This window comes from Mauremys mutica, chromosome 5, assembly GCF_020497125.1.
Source record: "Mauremys mutica isolate MM-2020 ecotype Southern chromosome 5, ASM2049712v1, whole genome shotgun sequence".
In the NCBI taxonomy this organism is placed as follows: domain Eukaryota; kingdom Metazoa; phylum Chordata; order Testudines; family Geoemydidae; genus Mauremys; species Mauremys mutica.
In genome coordinates, this window is record NC_059076.1 from 115,985,504 (window position 1) to 116,002,889 (window position 17,386).

Genomic DNA, 17,386 nt, shown 5'->3' on the forward strand with positions numbered 1-17,386 from the left:
CTCTGAGGGGACAGAAATACCTCAAGAGCAAGTGTTATTAGAAGTGATTTCAAACTTGCAGCATGCCAGCAACGTCATCCGCTGTAGACAGAATGGCACTCGGACCACTCAACTAAACAGGACCTAACAGAAAGGAGACTAGAGCCATGAATTTAGTCCAGGACTTTGAGAAGCTTGTGACTGATGGCTACATCCTCTACTCATATAAAGTGCCACAGCTATTCTAGAGTCAACAGCAGAGAAACTGGACCTGAGTTGTGTAGCAGTAAAAAGTCTAGTGACATTGGCAATAAAGTTTTTAATGGACTTGCCCAAATACAGGAAAACATCTTTATCTTTAGGTCTTCAAAGAACCAAGTGCATCACTGTATGCCATTTACCTCTTGGTTTACAAGATCGAAAAGTTTATGCTAATAATTAAAAGTGGGCAGTCTTGCATGACAACATGTACTTGAATGGTTATGAGACATGTTTTTTCTTTAAAGATTTGACTATGTGATTGATATATTCCAAAATATTATGGCAATAAAGTGCAACTGTGACATGATCACCTTCCAAAGAATATTGCCGTTCTTTTGACTGTTAGGGAGATTCTTTCTTCCTTTAACCAAGGGTGAGAGTCTATTATGAACCTGTAAAAGCTGTGACTGGGTTATAGCCACTCTCAAATTTCAACAGAAGCATTTGGGGACTGAGAATTTGAGTCAGCCTATCTGTTTAAAGGGGAATAGATACTGTATGTTAATGCCACAGAACGGAAACAATTTTTTTTTAGATGAAGTCTGCCCTTTTCAGCAAGCACAAAGCATTCCTATATGTTGTATAACATCCACACTTAAAAGATTGCTAACAATGTAAATTAGCTTTTGTTTACTCAAGAGTAAGAGGAGCATTTTCTATTCTAGTTATGTAAAAGCCTAAATAAACAAAACCCAAGAGAGCCAAAGGAAAAGGGCAAGTCAAATAGAATGTTTTCTGATTGTGTTGCCAAATGGGATATTAAAAGACAGAGATGAATCTGAGGTCACCCTATTTCCTTCCACTTATTTAGCACAATCATTTTAGGTCCTATTCTGTTTATTCCTTATTAGTTTCATTGTGATAGTCCCTGTCCCAGATAACACACTCTAGGAGTATACAAGCTTAAAGTCACAACTGAACAGGAAATGTTGGTCATAGTTGATATGAGAGTCATGATGCCCACATCTGTAGTAATTTGGACCCACTCACTCTGCAAGCCTGAAGCAGATTCCAGAGGAGCTAGGTTGGCATTGGTGTCAGATGGCAAGTTTATTTGGGGACATTTAATTGTATGTCCATCTGGTGTCATTTCTGGTGGTCATTTTTGCAGGATTCTATCATTTTGCTCCAACTGGCTTTTACGGGCATTCTTATGCTCAACTGATCAAAGCTTCCAATCAGAGTAAGCACAATATAAAGCCTACAGCTGGGAGAGAGAGAGAGCAGAAGCTGTGTCCATTTGTCATCACTTTCTAAAGGATTAATTTTTACATTATTGAGATGCCTAAATTAAAACAAATAAATAAGTTTAAAATACCCTAAAGAATCTGCCCAGACTGACAGAGTCAGGATTTTAAACCCACTTAACTACTGTACTCACACTCACAAATAACAGTGTAACTACAGCTCAGTACTATGGGATGTCATGCAAAATTATAGAACAGAATATATTGCAAATTTTGGAATAAACATGCTATTCATCATGTTCAAATTAGCTTTGTGGCAGGTGTCCAGCCCATATTTTGTTAATGATTTTGCAAAAATTAAAAGCGTACAAGTATCAAAACACCTACTCTTTACTCACAGGCTGGCACATATAGTTTATAACATCTAAAGACTTCTAAGCCATTGAAAATCATCTATTGTGTTCAAGATTGTCTGTTTGTTGGTTTCATTGCCAGGCTCATTATAATAGGCCAAGTAGAATCAGTGAGGATGACATATTTGTTATAATGTTCCTTAGTCTGAAAGACAGATTAAAATAGGGTAGTTTAATTTACAAAAACTGTCTGTTGGGTCTTAGAAATGGCTTTCCTTCAAGTCTCTTGTTGAATTGGAGAAGTTGAGGGCCTCTAATTATAGTCCTGGTCAAAGGGAGGGTTCAACTCTTTTGTAAACTGGGCCAAATGACAGTGGTCACAACAAGTCTTACTCACTGTCGTATTATTAGTGCAAGTGTAAACTTCTCTCATCTCAACAATTCAGACTTCTAGTTACATTGTCAAGTGGATAGGTCAGAGCTATAAATCAGTGGCAGAGATAATCCAAGCAGGACAGAGAACAAGGCAACATTTCCTGGTCCCTATAGCCCCCTTCTGCTCCAACTCACTCGATGGATCGCGAGGCAGGACACTCTCACAAGGTGTTGGCAGAGAGTATTTTCTCATTGTCTTACCACCTAAAGGACCTAACATCATTCTCTTTTGCAACAGAGGCTTTAAGACTGCTCCTTGCAACAGTGGGTAGGCTAAGGTTCTGTGTTCCAATCCAAGTTTGAACCCCATCTTTTTCTGTACTGAAGTGAGAGGCATAGTCCTGTGCACAGAGTGCCTCCTTCACAAATAAGCCTAAGAGGTACCTTTCAAGGTCTAGAGAAAGAGACATGAAAAATTTTAGAGACCTCAAAGCTGAGTCATGTGGCCCAAGAAGTTTCCCTGCAACTGATTAAAAATTCAGGGGGTGGAGAACTGATTGGTGGATCTGTGCATGCCTGCGTGTGAGAGGGCTTGTCTATACTTACGGCTAAATCAGCACTGCTGCGATTGATGCAGCGGAGTCGATTTAGTGGGTCTGGTGAAGACAAGCTAAGTTGATGGCAGAGCGCTCTCTTGTCGACGTCTGTGCTCCACCTTCCCGAGAGGCGGAAGGTAAGTAAGCATCTTCCGTTGACACAGCGCGGTGTAGACACCACTGTAAGTCGACCTAATTTATGTTGACTTCAGTTATGTAACTGAAGTAACGTAACTTAGGTTGACTTATAACTTTAGTGTAGAACAGCCCAGAGAAATAAAAGCACCCAGAAAGTGAGCAAACAAGGAGAGATGCCCAGTACCATGGTCCTGGAAGCAAGCCAAGAAAGAGATCTTCTTTTGGGCAGAATTGCTGGAAAGAACTACCTGATTAGTATAATCAGTTTCACCTCCTATTGGAAACAACCCAGGTAGGTCCTGAATGACGGTTATCTGCTTGGGCCAAGGGATAACACTATATAGAGCATTTTTCATTAAAATGGACATTTCTATAATTTCATATTCAACTGACACTTCTTACCACATGGATGGATTTCACCTTTAAGGATGCTATATAGAATAAAAGAAATGGTTCTCTCTTATGCTATATGTAATGCATGAGTAATGTAAGATATTCTAGCACTAAAATACATAGGGTATTCTCACTCTTCTTTGAAGGGTAGTGTGTAAACAGGTTCAATAGATTTATTATTTACAGTGCTGCATCAAACAGTAGATTTATTTGTTCAGGAAAATGTAGTTACCAATAATTCACTTATCTCAGTTATGTGAAACCCATTAGATGCCGAATGAAATGGGGATATAATACCTCTGCACATAGCTTCTAAAAGAAGTGTCGTTTACATACAATTTTGCATCTCAACCCTGAGGAAAAGACTTCCTCCTTCCAACAGGTTTAAGTTTGAATATTTCATATAAAACTATTATGAAGTTTATGGTAATGTATGAGATATTCCCCTCTGTACGAGGGCACAGAGAGGAAAAATGCCCACCAATGACACAAGTGTGGCCAGGGAGCACAGAGAAGGAGTGCAGTGGCTATGCTCTTTGCTCTCTCCTGATTCTGCCAAGCAGCCAGCAGCCTGTGTGAGGCCACTCTGTGTATTAAAGGGTGTGTGTGTGGGAGGAGAAGTGGGGCACAAAGAAAGCATAGTGAAGGTGTCCATAGCAAAAGGAGGATGGTTAGGCTGCTAGCCTAGAACATGGGAGATTTGAGTTCAATTCTCTGCTCTACCACAGACTTTCTGTGTGACCTTGGGCAAGCCACTAAAGTCTCTCTGGTCTTTAGTTCCCCCATCTGTGAAATGGGGATCATAGCACTTCCCTACCTCATTGCGGTGTTGGGAAGATAAATGCATTAGCTATTATAGCAAGGAGGGGGGGATTACAAAAATCTAAAATAGATAGCAATCACCATCAAATTGCTATTTTACTGCTTCAGGGAGCTGCATCAAATCCCACTCTGTGGCTTCTGCACCTCCCAGAGTGGGAGGTAATGCCAGCATGCAACAGTGTGCAAGTGACAAATGGGAATCCTAACCAATGAAGCAGCCACTGAACAGCAAGTAGAAGTGCAACATATTTGTGAAAATAGATTGACACCTGTAGCATTGGGCAGTGAGTGTGACTCTTGGTGAGTCCTAAAGATCAACATGCTTCCAAGGCCCATGCTGTGCCATCTCACGCTGTTCGTCTTTCTGCAGGGAGGGTAAAGGCTTTGATTCAGAAAAGCATTTAAGCATGTGCTTAAATTCATCCATATTCAAGGCAACAGTTGTGCACATGCTTAACTTTAACTCCTGTTCTGCATAGAGATACTTTCCTGAATCAGGATCCGATCAAACTGCAGTGCATGTTCTTTATCGTAATTTCAAAACATTATTATATAAGTTTTTCCATGGAAGGAAAGGTGTTTGCCCAGTGTTCATATGTACAATTTTAAATATACTTGGACAGCAAAAGAGTTGCATAAAATCATGAACTATGTTTTTTTTCTCTTCAAAGAGCAACATATCTCATGTTTAACAAAATAAATTTCCTTTAGGAAAACCTAGGAAAATGTTTACTAATCAATTGATTTTCTTATTAATTTCTCTACTCCAACTGCCTCGCCATAATGTTCTTTTTCTGTATTTTTTTTTCCTATACTCAAGTCTTCACCAGAGAAACAGGGAAATTTCACTTGATATTCTGGTTTAATTTACTATTTCAGGACTTCTGGCTGACCAGGGAGAGGCTTCTCCTCTGACACCAGATGAAATTATGGACTGGCTGAAACAAATTTCAAGTGAACAGACTATATGTTAAGAAAAATATCTGAAGATATTACTGAGATCAAAAATATTACTCACACATAAAGCAGATTTGCAAGGTTTGGCATCAAGACCAGAGGAAGCTGAGAACAGAATCTCCTCACTAGAAGACACAGTGAGTACTCTGAATATAACTGCAGAGCAACAGGAAAGGACTATTAAAGCACTGCAGGAGAAGGTTAATGAACTCCAGGGAAGATCAAAGAGAAACAATCTCAGAATTGTGGGTCTCCCATAGGAGCTGGAAAAGAGGGAGGCTTGTGGGATTTTTTTCCACCATTTTGTCAGGACTTTTGTCTCTCTCCCTCTGACCACAACTTAGATATGGAGAGAGCCCACCACTCCCTTCCACCCAAACCCTCTCCAAATGCAAAGTCCTGGGCCATAACTAAGATTTTTAAAATACAATGTTAAGGAACTCATTCTTTAAAAAGCCTCTGAACTTAAAAGTCTAATATGGAACGGACATCGGCTGATGACATTCCCAGATTACATCAATGACATGGTGGAAAAGAGGATTACATTCAATAGACCATGAGCCCTAGCCAAAGGATTGGGTTCAGACTTCATTTCCTTCCCTGCTACTTGCAAAGTTAGAAAGGAAGGTAAAATGCCTAGTTCTGTGACAGCAGAAGAAACTGAAAGGAGTCTGATCTCTCAAGTAAAGACCCCTGCAGAAGATACAGACAGGCTGAATTAAAGCAACTTTACCAGACTAGTATCAGAGGGGTAGCCGTGTTAGTCTGGATCTGTAAAAAGCAACAGAGTCCTGTGGCACCTTTAAGACTAACAGATGTATTGGAGCATAAGCTTCCATGGGTGAATACCCACTTCGTCAGACTAGTCACTGTTTTGCTGGAATTCAGTTTTAGCCTAGCAACAAATGGCACAGTGAAAACTCACCACTTTGTCTCCTCCCTCAGTTTTATTTCTTTGAACTTTCCTGGATTCACCAACAGAGGGATCTGGCTTGTGAGACAGCTGGTGGGAAAAAGGATCCCACCTACCTTGCCCAACCCACCATGATTCCAGGGCACTGAGAGTGCCTACCCTGCCCCATTTCCTGTGATTTCAGGGCCTCGGGAGCACCTACCCCATCCTGGGAGGCTACTTGTCCAGTTTTCTATCAAACAGTCCTCTTTATGGCTGATTTGTCCCCTGTCCAGTACTGGGACAAAACTGGATGTGGCTTTGCCCATGTGGATTTTGGTATTGAATGGGGGACTCATATGCATGGTGAGTGCGAGGTCACACCAGCAGAGCAGGGCAGTGGGCTCCTGAAAATAATGTCCTTCATGCGGCGTGATGTCACAAGAACCTTGTGTATGAGGTCATGTTGGCGGAGTGGGCTCATGCTGTTCCCAGAAGTGCTGGAATGTCCGGTATTCTGGGTACATATGAGTGGCCGCCTTAACCCCTCCCCGCCTCCCCATGATTCCAGATCGTGACTCCAAGTTAGTTGCCTCACAAGACCTGGTTTCTGTTTAGTCCCATGGATTGGCAAGGCTCAACAGAGCAGTATGATTTTTTGTTTTCAGTCTGAGGCACTCCCCGTTCTAGTATCTGTCTCCAATTCTTCTCTTCACCTCTCATAATTGTACTTTGTTTCATCCCCATCTAATTTCCTAGATTCTAGGTTTATAGGGAATCTAGACACATTCAGTTCATTTGTGCTAAACTACTCATAAAAGATACCAAGTCTAAACTGAAATCTTTGTTACATTGTTTAACAGTGAATCTTTTCAGTTCCCTAACTGTAAAGAAATTTGATATCCTAATATCCTGTCCAAGAATAATTGTTATTGCTGCTTATGAATTACCACATTACTGAGAATATGTTAGTATGAGAATAAGAATATATGAATGATCATACTAGGTCAGACCAATGATCCATCTAGCCCAGGCAGCAAAGAATCCTGTGGCACCTTATAGACTAACAGACGTTTTGCAGCATGAGCTTTCGTGGGTGAATACCCACTTCTTCGGATGCAAGCCAGTGGATGCAAGAAGTGGGTATTCACCCACGAAAGCTCATGCTGCAAAACGTCTGTTAGTCTATAAGGTGCCACAGGATTCTTTGCTGCTTCTACAGAACCAGACTAACACGGCTACCCCTCTGATACTTGCCATCTAGCCCAGTATCCTGTCTTCTGACAATGGTCAGTGCAAGTTGTTTCAGAAAGAATTAACACAACAGGGCAATTTTCAAGAGATCCATCTCCTGTCATCCAGTCCTAACTTCTGGCAGTCAGAGACTTAGGGACACCCAGAACATGTGGTTGCATTCTTGATCATCTTGGCTAATTGCCATTGATGGGATCTATCCTCCATTTATCTAATTCTTTTTTGAACCCAGTTATACTTCTAGTCTTCATAGTGTCCACTGGCAATGAGTTCCACAGATTGACTGTGTGTTATGAGGAATTACTACTTCACAGGTTTCTTTTAAACCTGATGCCTATTAATTTCATTGGGTGACCCTTAGTGTTATGAAGATAAATAACACTTTTCCATTCTCTTTCTATACTCCATTCATGAGTAAATAGACATCTGTTGTATCCCCCCTTAGTCATCTCTTTTTTAAACTGAATAATCCAGTATTTTTAATATCTCCTTGTATGGAAACTATTTCATACCCGTAATCATTTTTTGTCCTTCTCTGCACCTGTTTTTCTAATTCTACAATAACTTTTTTGAGATGGTGAGACCAGAACTGCATGCAATATGGATTTATATAGTGACATTATGATATTTTCTGTCTTATTATCTATCCCTTTCCTATTGGTTCCTAACATACTGTTAGCCTGTTTGACTGCTGCTGCACACTGAGCAGATGTTTTCAGAGAACTATCCACAATGACTCCAAGAACTCTTTCTTGAGTGGTAACAGCTAATTTAGACCCCAACAGTTTGTATTTATAATTGGTATTTATGTTTTCCAAATAGGTTGCATTTATCAACATTGAATTTTGTCTGCCATTTTGTAGCCCAGCCACCCAGTTTTGTGAAATCCCCATTACTCTTTGCAGTTAGCTTTGGATTTAGCTATCTTGAGTAATTTTGTATTATCTGCAAACTTTGCCATCTCACTGTTTACCCTCTTTCCTAGATCCTTTATGAACATGTTGAACAGCACTGGTCCCAGTACAGTTTCTTGGGGGACCCGGCTATTTACTTCTCTCCACTGTGAAAACTGATTACTTATCCTACCCTTTGTTTCCTATCTCTTTAAAAGTTACTGGTCCATGAGAGGACCTTGCCTCTTCTCCCATAACTGCTTACTTTTCTTAAGAGCAATTGGTGAAGGATTTTCAGAAAGCCTTTGACAGGGTCCAAATACACTATATCCACTGGATCACCCTTGTCCACGTATTTGTTGACCCAGCCCCCTCAAAGAATTCTAATAGATTGGTGAGGCATGATTTCCCTTTACAAAACCAGCATTGACTCTTCCTCAACATATTGTCAGGTTTTTTCCCAATCATATTAGTTCAGCTGCTTTTCTTTAGTTTTTATTTTTGTTAAGGGAGTTGAACTAAATGTTACACTGATTTACATTGCTGATATAACTACTGAACAGTGTCTAGTGCGCTGGCATCAATCCCAAAGAACTTGAGCAAATGGCTCAGAATAGGACTCACTGGTGGTATCTGACAGGTTTGAGCAGGATCGACAAATTCATCTCCAGGCTGCATGTGAAAGGCGCCACAGAGCCACATCATAAAAAACAGACTTCCATGCCCTCAGTGCAGCCGACTCTGTGCATCAGCATTCGGACTTCGGGGCCATATGAGTAGCCACGGATGAGAACTGTGACAATATCATCCTCACTGTCAGCGATGGACTACCAACATAGCTATTGGGCAATGGAGTTCACTCTACATAATCTTGTGTGGACAAGGCTCTATCTAAGGAGCAAAGTTTAGGCAGAACTGTTCTGCCAATGAACCCTTATCTGCCAGTGATCCAATTATGTAAGAATAAGGTAATTTAAACAATTTGTATAACTTTCTTATACATCCACTGTAAACATGTTCTTAAGTTTAGACACTAGCGTTCTTCCCCCAGTCCTTTTGTCTTGTTGCGCATAGTGCAGAAACCATGCCCTCCCTGGATAGTCGATTTTTTTTTCTTTATAAAGCTAAATAGAATCCAATTATACCCCTGTTTGGGTATGTGGGGGGAGTGAGTGAGGCAAGGCTACACCTCGTAAACCTCCTGAATTTAGGTCCTATTTCTGTTTGGATAAGAGTTATGTATTTTTTTAAGTTAGCCTTCATCAATTTCCACCACTTCTTTTCATCCATCTGAAAACACTGAGGGTACGTCTACACTTACCTGCCGGTTCGATGCGGAGAGTTCGACTTTTTGGAGTTCGAACTATCGCGTCTGATCTAGACGCGATAGTTCGAACTCCGGAAGCGCCGCGGTCGACTCCGGTACTCCACCTCGGCAGAAGGAGTTGGCGGAGTCGACGGGGGAGCCGTGGAGTTCGACCCCGCCGCGTGTGGACGGGTGAGTTGTTCGAATTAGGGTACTTCGAATTCAGCTACGCTATTCACATAGCTGAATTTGCGTACCCTAATTCGAACCCCCTTCTTAGTGTAGACCAGGCCTAAGAGTAGATATTATTGTCCTTCAGAAAACTTACCTTTTATGACTTGAAGGCAGAGAAATTTAGGAGGGGGATGGATAGGAGTAGGAGTATTTAACCATTTCTCCTCCAAATGTGTAGCAATATTGTATCGCAAAAGACTCAATTTACAAATTGTAGATGTAAATAAAGATGAGGATGGTAGATTTGTGCTGGTGAAGGCTAGGATCTCTGATTCTATACATACCCTAATTAATATATATGGACCCAATAAAGGTGATCCAAGTTTTTTCCAACAAGTATTTTCCAAATTAATTAATATCCCACTAGAATCAATCATTATAGCAGGAGATTTTAGTGGGGTGTTGGACCCCTTTTTAGACACTTGGACATCCCCAGCCTACACAATCACATGCTAGAAATATTATAGAAGATTATGTAGATAAATTGGGGTTAAAAGATGTATGATGGTTACAGAACCCTATAATGGAGGATTTTACTTTTTTCCTCCCCACATTTCACATAGTCAGAAATAGATTTCTTCCTGATTTCTATGAATCTGGTGGACTCAGTGCCAGATAATGAAATCAAGTCTATCATGATCTCTGATCATGCACCAGTGATATTATAATTTTCTCCTCCTGAGACAAATTTGACTTGTAAAAGATGGAGACTGAACTCCTCTCTTTGGAAAGATAAAAATTTTAAAACTATGTTACTGAAGAAATGTTTTTGTCTTTGAAACAAATGACTCACCAGAGATATCCTGATCCATCCTACGGGATATACTAAAAGCTGGGGCAGGATCATTTCCTACTCAGTAGATAGAAAGACGATTATCCTGGCATGGCTCCTGGAATTAACCAAACAATTTAAAGCTATGGATTTAGAATGTGCAAACTCTCTCTCCCAAGGAAATCTTAAAAAATTAATCAGTCTTCGGTATGAAGTAAATAGATTGACTTCAACACATGCTGAATTTACTGTTTTAAAGATTCAAACAAACTGGGAGTCGAGGGAGAGAGAACAGGGAAAATTCTCACATATAGATTTAAAATGAGAGGTCAAAGGTAATGTAATAATTGGAGATATACCTATCTCCTAGAACTGGAAGGGACCTTGAAAGGTCATTGAGTCCAGCCCCCTGCCTTCACTAGCAGGACCAAGTACTGATTTTTGCCCCAGATCCCTGAGTGGCCCCCTCAAGGATTGAACTCACAACCCTGGGTTTAGCAGGCCAATGCTCAAACCACTGAGTTATCCCTCCCCCCTAAGAAGGTCCTGAATAGTATTACTCAAGTCAGAACAAGGGTGGGTTATTACTAATCAAATAGATAAGATCAATTTTTGAAATTCTACCAGCTCTTTACAATAATGATTCACCTCCTGACCAAGAAGAGCTGAATAATTCTGTTAGAACTCCTAACCTCTCACAAATCTCAAAAGATCAGCAGACTGGCCTTTCCCTTACAGTCAGAGGAAATAAGGCCATGGAGGAAATGGATCTGGGTAAGACCCAGCCCCTGATGGAGTACAAATAGAATTCTATCAAAAGTCTCTAAGAAATTCTGGAGCCTAAACTGCTATACATTTACCAAGATGCCTTAAAGAAAAGTATGTTGCCTCCAACTGTGAGGGAAGCCCTCATTACTGTACTACTTAAACCAGGTAAGGATGTGCAAAAGTGTAATAGCTATAGACCTCTCTCTTTAATCAATACTGATATAAAAATACTTTCAAAAATATTAGCTAAGCGGCTTTAAAAAAAAAAATAAGTGACCCAATCAAGTGGGAATTATTTTAAAAAAGGCATGGTTCAGATAACACATATTAGTTGATTAATGTTATGACATTCTACTAACATTCTAAAAATTCCCATGCAATCATTTCACTCGATACAGAGCAAGCCTTTGACAGAGTGAACTGGCAGTATGTGTTTCTGGGAAATCCTTTATTTTGTGGATGAAACTGTTATAATCTAATCCCAATTCTCACATCCTAACAAATAGCACACTATTCCCCTATCCGTTTGATCTGTTTTGGTGAACTGGACAGGAAGACTCCTCTCTCCCCTCCTGGTCAATCCAGCATTAGAATTACTTGTAGTACCAATCAAGGAACACCGAGGGATTCAAGGGATCAAATCTGGGACTCAGGAGACAAAAATTCTTCTATATGTAGATGACATCACCCTATTTATTAAAAACCAGGATTAATCTATTTTATGTATCCTACAAACATGAGCTAACTGTGGTAAATACTCTGGCTACAAGATACATTGGGATGAATCGGAAGCAATGAAGATCTCATTGGATCTAGCTGGAAGTGGCTCTCCTACAGGGACACTAAGATGGCAACTGACAAACCTCAGATATCTTGGCATCCCATTCCCCAAGGATATTAAAAATGTAATCAAGGTTAATTTAGCCCCATTAATCATGCAGTTAGCAAACAATTTAAATAGATGGCGCACACTGCCTCTCTTCCGTGGGGGCGGGGGGAAATGAACATAATCACAGTGAATGCCACAGGATCCTTTTTATTCTGAATTCCCTCCCTGTCCATGTTCCTCCCTTTTATTTTATCAAAATCAACATGTTGAGGACCTTCTTGTTGGGTTCTCATAACAAACCCAGAATCTCATTACAAAGATTCCAGCTCCTTGTCAAAACAGGTGGTTTTAGATTTCCCAACTTTAAACTTTACCATCAGCAATAACTCTTAGCTAAGTAGCACAGGGCCTTGTTCCCTCATGCTGTAGAGCCCTGGATTGGCTCCAGTTGGAAGCAGAATTGGTTGCTCCTTTACCCCTTCCCAATGCGCTGCACCCAGATTATTATAGATTCCCTACAGAACAATTACCAGCTATTGTGGCAGCCAGAAATACTTGGTACAATGTTTACGAAATATAAAAATCACCCCCTTCTACATACCAAGGACTCCGTCTGGGGTAACTCAAAACTCTTTATAGAAGGCAATCCCATTATCTGGCCAGATTGGATTAGGAAAGGAATTTTGACCATCAGCCAATTAATTGAACATGATACCTTCCTCCCTTTTGCAATATTACAAAAAAGGCTCAGTCTAGAGACTTAGAAGGAGCAGGGCCGCCCAGAGGGGGGGGCAAAGGGGGCAATTTGCCCCGGGCCCCGGGCTCCGCAGAGGCCCCCAAGAGAAGAGCGGAGGCTCCCGCCTCCGCCCCTCTCCTGGAGCCTCAGCGTCTCCGGCGGGGCCCCTGAGCCCCGCCCCGCTCAGAGACGGTCCCGCCCCGGCCCCGGCCTCTTACCGAGCACGTCTCTGGCGGGGCCTGAGCCCCGCCCCGATCCGAGCCGCGTGGTGAGCGGGGCGGGGCTGGGAGCTCCAACGGGGCCTGAGCCCCGCCCCGCTCAGAGCGCCGTGGGGAGGGGGCGGGGCAGCTGCCTCCGCTCGGCGTGGAGCTCACAGCCCCGCCCCCTCACCACGCGGCTCTGAGCGGGACGGAGCTCAGGCCCCGCCGGGGACGTGCTCGGTAAGAGGCCGGGGCCGGGGCCGGGGCGGGGGGGAGGAGCGGGACCGTCGGGGCCGGGGGCGGGACCGGGACCCACCGCCGCCGAAGCGCAGCCCGGTCTTCGGCGGCGGGGGGCCCCTTCTGTTCCGGGACCCGCCGCCTGAGTGCCCGGAAGGCCCGCGGCGGGGACCGCCCCCCGCCACCGAATTACCACCGAAGACCGGGCTGCGCTTCGGCAGCGGTCCCGCTTCGGCGGTAATTCGGCGGTGGGGGGCTCCCGCCGCGGGTCTTCGGGGCACTTTGGCGGTCCCGGAACGGAAGGGCCCCCCCGCCGCCGAAGACCCCGGGCCCCCGGAATCCTCTGGGCGGCCCTGAGAAGGAGTGGCAATATATCCAGTTTAAGCATGCCATCTCCCATCTGTTTGGCCCCAATGCTTGTGCTATCCCTGACCCAGCTGAACTGCTTTCATTTCTCCAAGAATTATCCAGTTTGCCAAGACCTGTGGCAACACTAGACACACTTGGCCAGCAAATTTGAATTAAACATGGATTCCCTGAAAAAGAAATAGGAGGAGGAACTAGACCAATAGAAACAAATTTTAGCCAGTGCACCAAACTGTTCCTTGGACCTCTGTTTCAGATTAATCCAGCAGAAAAATCATACGGAGGATGCATTGGAACTCTCTCTGACTGTTCAAAACAAGCGCTGCTAAGGCAGACAAATGTTGGCACTGTGATTCAGCAGGTGCTAATTTAGCCCATATGCTCTGGGACTGCCCCTATACCCTTATGTTTTGGGCAGAACATAATTACAGAGTTAATTTTATTTGACAGGAAAAAAAATATGTTACAAGCTAAACATGTAATAATAAACCTAAGGGAAGTTAATTGGAAGCTGAATAAATCTGAAAAAATACTTTGGCTAAGCAGAGCACTAATAATTGCTAAAAGATTAGTACTACAAAACTGCAATCCAAAAAGAGACCAGCAATTGAAGACTGGAGCACAGACATCGTAAGTTTAGCCACCATGGAAAGAATTGTGTACTGTAATAGAAATACCCAAGAAAAATTCTCAGAGATATGGGATGCTTTCCTGGAAGTATCTGAATGATCCTGTTGATTGTATGGGACCCCCCTACCTACCTTCCTTCCCTCCTTGTCTCTGTCTTGCTCTTCTGAACTTTGCTTCTAATGTTTTATGTTATCTTAATAATTTGTGTTTAGCTACTTGGATTTTTATAAACGTTTGTTTATAAATTGCGGTAATGAAAATAACTGATTTATATGTTGAATATGTAATAAAATGTTTCAAGTATAGCCAAGATTAGGTAGCAAATGATGAATGCATTATGAGAAGTTTATGTATCATTTGCTATGTTTGTTCTATTTTGTGTATATATATGTATAATAAAAAATTAACAGAAAAATAATTTACTATATCAGTAAATTACTTTCAACAATGCTTATACTGGAGTTAGTGTAAGTAACACTGGTAACAGTTGTATTGATTACTTGAAAAAGGAAAGTAACTGCAACCTTTTTTCCAGGAATGAAGGATTTCTGTGTGACAAATATAAAGAAAGGCAGAATGAAATAAGCCACAGCTATAAAGAGGAAAATTAATTCTAAGCTCTTACAGATGGCTGCAGCTGTAGTACTTAACATGCATGTCAGCTAGAGCAGAATGTTTAAAAAAGGAGATTCAGCTCTATACAAACAAATTAGAAACATTTCACTAAATGGACCAAATTAATCTCTTGTACAAGTGCACTGAAGATAGTTACACCAAGTCTGAATTTAACCCAGATGTTTTTTCATAGGTGTCCTAAAATAAAAACGAAAGGAAGTTACTTACCTACTACAGTCATGTTACCATTACAGAGTCTAATGACAATACATCAATATGAAGGTGAGAGTGAACCAATGTGATTCCCTTTTATATGTGTGTATTGCCCTGCATTTCAAAAGCACTATGGGAAATTTCAGTAAGAAGAAGAAACTCTAGCACTGGAATGACTGGGTTTTGATATCTATACTAATTTCATTACCAGTTTCTTTTCATCTGTAGATAACTGCCATGATTATGACTGTTACATTCAGCATCCTGAAATGAGCTCAGTGCAGATAGAGTGGTCTGCATGCGAAAAGCTCATTGCTGGATCGGGGTCAAGAGGCCAAATTATGGTCTGAGCTATATAAATCCAGGGTAACTCCATTGATTTCACTGATGTAAATGAGATTTGATTTTGCCCAATGTCTGTAAGTTTATGGCAAGTAATGTACAAAAGGCATCTATGAGCTGCACATAGTAAACTTTTGCAGATAGTTTTATAATTGAAATATTTTGCGATAAGGAAAACTTCTTTGGTGCTTGATTTGGCAAAAAAATATTTCTGGTTTCCCTCAAACAAGTAAATCCAAATACGCTTCTATGGCATATTAAATTAGCATATTTTTATTCTAGCAGAAAACTTATTCTTGATACATTTCACAGTATTACTGATGTGTTCATTCATCTTAACACTCTTATTTCAGGGGTCAGAGCCAATAAAACAAACAAGTAAAAAAACAAAAACCAGAAATTATTTGAGATCCTAAAATGCTGAGAACTACTGAAAATATCATGAGACAAAAATGATCAGGGAACTGTGAATTTTCCATTTTGGGAGAGAAATGAGAGGGCACAGAGAGATGCATAATCAATCATCAAAATGTGCACAGTTCCTTCAGATCATGGATACATTTTTCAAAAGCTCCTAGGTGATTTAGGGACCTATATCCCATTTTCTGAAGTGATGTAGTCACTTTGGCTCCTAAGCCCTACTAATTTCAACAGAAATCAGGCTCCTTGGTCCCATTTGAAAATGATTCTTAGACTCCTAACTCACTTAAGTATTTCTATGGAAAATCCACTAGGCACCTATCTGCATCATCTTCTTTTGCTGCCTCTGTCACTGACTTGCTCTGTGACTTTGTGCAAGTCAGTTCACTTCTGTGCTTTTCCCCCCCACTCTGTTTCATAGAATCATAGGGTTAGAAGGGACCGCGAGAGTCATCTAGTCTAAACCCCTGCCAAGATGCAGGATTTATTGTGTCTAAATCATCCAAGACAGATAGCTATCCAGCCTTCTTTTGAAAACTTCCAGTGAAAAAGCTTCCACGGCCTCCCTAGGCAGTCTGTTCCATTGTCCTATTGTTCTTACAGTTAGAAAGTTTTTCCTGAGATTTAATCTAAATTTGTTATGCTGTAGTTTGAACCCATCACCTCTTGTCCTACCCTCTGTGGCAAAAGAGGGCAACTTTTCTCCATCTTTGTTATGACAGCCTTTCAAGTATTTGAAGATTGCCATTGTATTCCCCCTTAAGCTCCTGTTTTCCAAACTAAAAATACCCAGTTCCTTCAGCCTTTGCTCATATGGCTTGCATTCCATCCCTTTGATCATCTTGGTCATTCACCTCTGGATCTTTTCCAGTTTCCCTGCATCCTTTCTATAGTTTGGTAACCAAAACTGAACACAGTACTCCAGCTGAGGCCTAACCAGTGCTGAGTAGAGTGGTACTATCACCTCCCATGAGTTGCACGTGCAACTGGAGTACCAGGGAGCCACGCTGTTGTTGCTCAATTAGGGTGAATTGCAAAGAAGGGAGCAGACAATCCGATGGATATTCCAATGCTTAGATTTACCAAATCACCACAAAACAGCTTCTATAATACCTTACTGGTTACCCAGAAGCCAACAACACAGTTCCCTTAAAACGACCCAGATTTAAGCCTCCACCCAGACTCCCAAGTCAAATATGATGAGGATTAATTAATATCTTATTCATCATATAAGAAAGTTCTACCAATCCCAAAGGATTGGACACATTACCTCCCAGGTTAATGAATATTCCAGATCTTACCCAAATACATGCTTACAGCTATTTCTTATTAACTAAACTAAAATGTATTAAAGAAAAGAAAAGAGAGTATTGGTTAAAAGATCAGTATACATACAGACATAAGTATAGTTCTGAGATCAGATTCATAATAGAGATGGTGAGCTTCATAGTTGCAAAGAGTTCTTTCAGAATTAATCCATAGGTTATAGTCCAAAGTTCATATTCAGGATGATCCAGATAGTACCGGAGATCACAGCCTTATGACTTCAGCTTCCTCTGAATGAAGCATCAAACAGATCTGAGATGAAAGGATCAGGGCCCAAGACATTTTTATACAG

At 41.4% G+C, this 17,386-nt stretch overlaps 1 long non-coding RNA gene across 2 annotated transcripts in view; it reads right to left on the reverse strand.

The window, feature by feature from the left end:
• The window catches only part of LOC123371768, a 122,176-nt gene extending 115,827 nt beyond the window's left edge, over positions 1-6,349 (reverse strand). For both annotated transcript variants that reach the window (XR_006579949.1, XR_006579950.1), the window contains exon 1: positions 6,177-6,349. This is a non-coding gene — a long non-coding RNA (uncharacterized LOC123371768). The remainder of the gene's footprint in view (positions 1-6,176) is intronic.
• Between the last annotated feature and the right edge of the window lie 11,037 nt (positions 6,350-17,386).